General features: G+C 33.0%; 1 non-coding gene across 1 annotated transcript; it reads left to right on the top strand.

Annotated features, from left to right (window-relative positions):
• The first annotated feature begins 791 nt into the window (after positions 1 to 791).
• On the top strand, positions 792 to 898 carry LOC139894966 (small nucleolar RNA R71). Its single transcript, XR_011775439.1, has one exon. It is a non-coding gene; the product is annotated as a small nucleolar RNA R71 (small nucleolar RNA).
• The last annotated feature ends 6272 nt before the right edge of the window (positions 899 to 7170 follow it).

Genomic DNA, 7170 nt, shown 5'->3' with positions numbered 1-7170 from the left:
TCCGGGGGTTAGCATTTGTATCACTAGGTAGACTTTTCGGTTTTCTTTCACCTATCAACCTTGCTAGGTTGCTTACTTCTTGTTCCAAATTTTGAATAGAAGCTTGTTGATTTCTAAATGCTTGAGCATTTTGTTCATTGGTTTGTTTCTGAGATGTGAAAAACTGTGTTTGAGATTCAACTAGCTTCGACATCATATCTTCTAAATTTGGCTTTTTATCATCGGTTTGTGGTGGTTTGTTTTGAAAAATAGGTCTTTGCTGATTGTAAGTATTGTTAGATACTTGTTGATTGCTAGGACCTTGTTGGTTGTTGTATGGAACATTTCGGTTATAATTCTGATTTTGATTGTAGATTGGTCTTGGCGATTGATAATTATTCTGATAATTATTTCCAGGCCTTTGATTCATGTATGAAACATTCTCTCTTTGTTCCATTGTTTGTTCAATACTGAGACAATCTTTTGTCAAATGTGGTCCTCCACACTGCTCACAACTAATTCGTATTGAGTGAATATCCTTAGTCATCTTTTCCATTCGTCTCTCGACAGCATCTATCTTTGCGGAAATGGAATCAAAGTCATGGCTAGAATTGGCTCTAGCTGCTTTAGATGATCTAACGATATCTTTTTCTTGATGCCACTCATGTGAGTGGGAAGCAGTGTTATCAATAATTTTGTAAGCTTCAGTTGCGGTTTTCTTCATAATGGAACCACCAGCTGCTATATCGATGTCTTTTCTTGTAGTGATGTCGCATCCTTGGTAGAATATTTGTACTATTTGATAAGTGTCTAAACCATGTTGCGGACATTCTCTCAACAACTTTTCAAATCTTGTCCACGCTTCATATAGAGTTTCATTTGGCTTTTGTGTGAACGTAACAATTTCTCCTTGAAGTTTCACGGCTTTAGATGCCTGAAAGAATTGTTTAAGAAATTTTTCAACTAAAACGTCCCATGTATCAATCGCCCCTTCAGGTAACGATTTTAACCAATCTTTAGCTTCTCCCTTTAAAGTCCAGGGAAATAACATGAGATATATCTGTTCATCCTTCACTTCTCGGATTTTAAATAAAGTACAGATCCTATTAAAGGTTCGAAGATGTTCATTTGTATCTTCCTTCGGCGCACCACTAAATTGGCATTGATTAGTTACCATGTGTAGGATTTGTCCTTTGATTTCATAATCTGGCGCATTAATGTTTGGTTGAGTAATTGCGTGACCTTGACCAGTGTGTTTAGCTCTCATTCGGTCTTCCATACTTAGAGGTTCCAGATTTAATCTGAATCACTAGAGGATTCTGATTTAATGGGTTGTTCCTCGACAATCTCCGTTTGAATGATTGGTGGTTCCGGAGGAAAGATTAGTGGTTTAGGATCTCTGAATTGTCCCTGAATATCCTCCGGATTCTCAATTGTGAGGTCGGGTTCAAAAAATGGATTATCGGAAATTTTAATTGGAGTACTTGGTCGACTGGATGACGATTCTAAAGAAAAATCAACGGCGACAATATTGGCTAGAAGTCTTGATCGAGTTAAAGGTGGTGAACGTATAAAAGGTGGTGAACGTTTTGCTCGGTGCATTCACTGAATATCCTATTAGTTATAAAAGATAAAAATTATATAAGTTATCAAATTAATAGACTTTTCTGATTTTCCCACGTTTCAAATAGCCAATAGATGCAGCAGGTAGCCAGGACCCTTTAATTCGGAAGCCCACAACTCGCCACTAACAAATCCAACTATTACTACGAACCAGAAAATTTTGGATGTCTATCAATTTAACCGCTTAAAATAATTTTTCGTCGAAATTTTAAAGAAATTTTAGAGAAGAAATAGAAAATTCTATGTCCTAAAAACTAGAGCGTCGTGAAATAAGAAAGAAAAAGAGCGCGTCGGAAAAACGTCGAAAAATAAAAGGTCGAAAAATAATAAAAAGAACGTAGCGCGTCGAAACTTAAAAGTCTAAAAACTAAGAATTTAAAGTTACGTCTAAAAATATTAAAGCTTAAAAGAAATTCTATATCCAAAATGGTAATAACTTAAAAAGTACTAAAATTTATAAAACGGCGTCGCAAAATTCTAAAGCAACTAAATCTTAATCTAAAGAAAAAGCACTTAAGGGATTTTACGGCAAAGCCTATAAATCTAGAAATAAAAAAAAACTAGGGCAAATACTATATTAAAATTAATTACTAGCGAAAAACATACAATTTACGAATAAACGATTAAAAAGATACGAAATATAAAAAGATATAAAAAGTGATAAAATTATTTATTTTTATAAAAATATTATTTTTATATTTATTTTATAAAAGTATTAATTTTTATATATTAATAAAATTAATTAAACTTAAAATACAAATTAAAACTAAAAACTTAAATAATTAATATTATAATTAACCCTAATTAGGGTTTATAATAATAATAATAATAATAATAATAATAATAATAATAATAATAATAATAATTAATACTTCGTAATTAATGCAGAAATAAGTCAAACCTGGCGTGTCAGATCAGTCCATGCGATCGCATGGATATCGTGTTATATTTTCATGCGGTCGCATGGTTAACAGTATCAGGCCGTATAATTTCTTATTTATATATTTTTTTTTCTGTTTTAAATTTTCTGTTTTATAAATATATAAAATAAATAAAAACTTATATTTTTACAAAAATATCTACCTATTAGTTTTTGTAACTAAAAGAAAATACAAACTTTTTAATTTTTTTATATTTTGAATAACTCTTAAAAATATATATATTTTGTTTTTTTTTATATTTTTGTATTTTTAATATTTAAAACGTATTTTTATAAAAGTAAATTAAAAATCTTTTTTTTATATATATAGCGTTTCGTTTCCGGCGTTTAAGCAGTCTCCGGCAGCGGCGCCAAAAATACTTGATGTTAAAGCAAAGGGGTACAAAATAGTTATATTTTTATTACAAAATACTATTAAATATGATACAATTTTACACAAGTTATTTATTTATTTATAGAGTGGATATACCTAAACCTTGCTACAACACTTATAGGTAGTGTACCTAATCGTACAGTAGTGTAGTTTTTAGTAAGTCTGGTTCGTCCACAGGGAACTCGCCAAGTTAAACGCTATATTTTTAAAACTATATTTGTAAATATATAAATATATATATAAGTAGTATTATTATTATAAAAGGAAATTTTTACCGTTTAATGACCGGTTTGTCGATTTTAAAACATAAGTCGCAGTTAAAACCTAATGTAAAATATTAAAAATAAAAGACTTAATTTAAAGCATAAAGTAAATGACAATAATAAAATTGCGATAATTAAAGAAATACGATAATTAAAATGACAATAAATTAAAGTGCGATAATTAAAAGTGCAATTAAATATGAAATAAAGGAATTATGCTTATATAAACTTCCGTAATCATGATGTTTGACGTGTTGATTTTAGTTTATTACCATGGGTTAATTGTCCTTTGTCCTGGATTATTCAATATGTCCATCTGGTTTGTGTCCATAACAGTCCATCAGTCATAAATATAAAATGCGAGTGTCCTCGTCAAATTATCCTTATATCCGAAGTCAAATATTCCAACTAATTGGGGACTTAAACTATAATTACACCAATTTTCCTTGTGTATAATTCACCCCTGTTTTAATAAGTCCATAGACTATTAATCCATTCCCGTATTCGGTTAAATGAACGATTATTAGTACTTATAAATATCCCGCCCATCGTGTCCGATCGAGTGTATATGGTTATTTATAGGTACGTCCAATTGTAAATCTTTATATTAAATTAACAAACTATCATTTAATTAAACAAATATAAAGTCCATTAATAGCCCATAGTCTAATTTCCACAAGTGTCGTTCTTTTGTCCAAACCCCAATTATGGTACAAAGCCCAATTACCCCGTCTTTAATATTCAGCCCAACATCATGATTACTTCGGCTTAAATAAGCATAATAATAACTTAGCTATGAGACATTAATTTAAAAAGGTTGAACATAACTTACAATGATTAATAATAGCGTAGCGTTACACGGACAGAATTTCGACTTACACCCTTACAACATTCACTAACATACCCTTATTATTATTAAAATTAAAATTATAATATATATATATATATATATATATATATATATATATATATATATATATATATATATATATATATATATTACGTTTGAGAGATAGATAGATAAAAGATGTGTGTTATTCGACCAAAAACTACGAAATTTATAGATGTGGCCTGACATTTTGGGTCATGTGATCGCATGAAATTCCTTCTTCCTGGCCATGCGATCGCATGGCCACTTTTTATAGCTCACATGTGGTTGTTTGCTTCTTGCTGACGGTTTTATTAAATATTATAATATATAAATAATTTTAAGAATTAATTATATTTTATATTATATTCATGTGCATAGTTGACTTGTAATTTTTAGTCCGTTGCGTCGAGCATTGAGAGTTGACTCTGGTCCCGATTCCGGATTTTTGAACGTCCTTGCGTACAATTTAATATCTTGTACTTTGCGTTTTGCGTCTTGTACTCTTGTAATTTCGAGACGTTTCTCATCAATAATTTGAACCACTTTGATTGTACTTTATACTTTTGAGCTTTTTGGTCGTTTGCGTCTTCAATTCGTCGAATCTGTCTTTTGTCTTCACCTTTTATTATTTAAACGAATATCACTTGTAAATAGAACAATTGTAACTAAAAGCTTGTCTTTCTTGAGGGATAATGCTATGAAATATATTTTTGTTTTTAGCATTATCAACAACCGAATATTTTAGAAGACCTACCAGAGGATATGATTGAGGAAATCTTGTCTAGAGTCGGTCAGAATTCATCAGCACATTTAGTTATGGCAAAATTAACTTGTCAAACATTTGAAAGACTTTCCAGAAATGCCTTCGTTTATAAAAGGCTTTCCTTTGATAGGTGGGGTATATCACATTGGGGAGACCGTAAGTTACGCCGTGTTTTCTTTAAAGCGTTAAATGCGGGGAACCCAAATGCAATTTTACGCTACGGGTTAAGAACCTATTTTGACTCAACATATCCCAACATAGGATTTCGTGAATTAGAAAGAGCTCCTAACATGCAACATAAAGAAGCATGTTATGCTTACGGGTTAGTGATGTTCGCTTCTTACCAAAGTGAGAAAAAGAACATCGGATTGCAGCTTTTAAATAAAACCTTCCCACAAGTGACGGATTCAGTAGTTAGGGTGAGAAACAAGGTTTTTAGATTATTACGGGGCTGTTGGACATTACGAAACTCTCGTCCTTTTGATGACATTACAACATGCTGCCTAGCCAATGGTTATAACAGTTATTTTTCACAAGATCAAGGATGGGAAGTCATCTTAGTAAAACCTGAATGCATGACTTGTTTCTGGACTTATGAATTACGTGTCTTTATTTCTTTTACTAAACAACTTGCGTATTAACTAGAATTGCCTTCATAGCTGCCGAGTAGCAAAGTTATTATGTGCTATATTTCATCCTATATGTATTATAGCGGTATTGTAAGTTTGTAAAATATTGTATAAAGTTTGAACGCGAAATATTATTGTAATAAGTTTTTCATATAGAATCGTAGTAGTTGAATTGTATAATAGCTGCTAAGTATGAACTTAACGGGTAGGTACTACCCGAATTAAAACTATAAAATGCTAATATGAAGAAAAAGCTTTTATAAATAAGTTCATATTATGCTATAAAATACTATTGACTACTCATGAATTCTATATGATTAACTCAATTCTTTTGGCTATTTTGAAGGAAATGACACTGGCGACTCGTCAGAACTTGAACATGAGTGAGGAAGACTTCCGTGTTTTCCTTGCTGCGAACATAGCCACAGTGCAGGCTGCAATTCAAAATAACAATAACTCTGGATCTAGCAGTGGAACTAATTCCACAAGAAATCGTGTAGGATACTCCTACAAAGAATTCACTGCCTGCAAACCTTTGGAATTTGATGGAACCGAAGGACCAATTGGATTGAAACGGTGGACCGAGAAGGTCGAATCGGTGTTTGCCATAAGTAAGTGTACTGAAGAGGACAAAGTTAAGTACGCTATGCATACCTTCACAGGTACGGCGTTAACGTGGTGGAATACCTATCTCGAGCAGGTAGGACAAGATGCTGCTTACGCACTACCATGGTCAGCATTCAAGCAATTGATGAACGAGTAGTATCGTCTCAGGAACGAGGTCAATAAGCTCAAGGTAGAGCTTAGAGGATTACGAACGCAAGGTTTCGATATCACCATGTACGAACGACGATTCACAGAATTGTGCCTATTGTGTCCCAGAACGTTTGAAGACGAAGAAGAGAAGATCGATGCATTTGTAAAAGGGTTACAGGAAAGAATTCAAGAATATGTGAGTTCACACGAGCCCACCTCCATACAAAAGGCAAGTCGAATGGCTCACAAATTAGTGAACCAGATCGAAGGAAGGATTAAAGAGCAGGCAATCGAAGAGGCTAACATGAAACAAGTCAAGAGAAAGTGGGAAGAAACCAATGACAAGAGTCACCAATACAACAACAACAATTACAACCAAAATCGCAACAACTATCCCAATAACTGCAACATCAATCGCAACAACAACTTCAACAAACGTCCCAACAACAACTACAATAACCGGCTCAACAACAACAACAACAACAGCAACAATAACAATCCCAACAACAATCTCAATAACAACAATGGCAACGAAAACCAAAAACAGCCATGCCAAAGATGTGAAGAGCATCACCTGGGGTTCTTTACGACATTTTGAAACAGGTGTAAAAGAAATGGTCATAGCGCGGAGAAGTGCAAAATCTACGGACCAATGCTTAACAGAACTAAAGGAACAAATAATGTCGGAACAAATAATACCGCCATAGTTTATTTTGGATGTGGAAAACCGGGCCACTTTAGTAGAAATTGCCCGAATCAGGGGAATACTAATGGGCAGGGCCGCAGAAGAGTTTTCAATATTAATACGGCAGAAGCGCAGGAATACCCGGAGCTTGTTATGGGTACGTTTCTCATTGACAATAAATCTGCTTATGTTTTATTTGATTCAGGTGCGGATAGAAGCTATATGAGTAGAGATTTTTGTGCTAAACTAAGTTGTTCACCGACGCCCTTGGATAATAAATTTTTACTC

Source organism: Rutidosis leptorrhynchoides, chromosome 2 (assembly GCF_046630445.1).
Source record: "Rutidosis leptorrhynchoides isolate AG116_Rl617_1_P2 chromosome 2, CSIRO_AGI_Rlap_v1, whole genome shotgun sequence".
In the NCBI taxonomy this organism is placed as follows: Eukaryota; Viridiplantae; Streptophyta; class Magnoliopsida; order Asterales; family Asteraceae; genus Rutidosis; species Rutidosis leptorrhynchoides.
The sequence above is the reverse complement of the archived record's forward strand: the minus strand, read 5'-3'. Positions and strand labels throughout refer to the sequence as shown.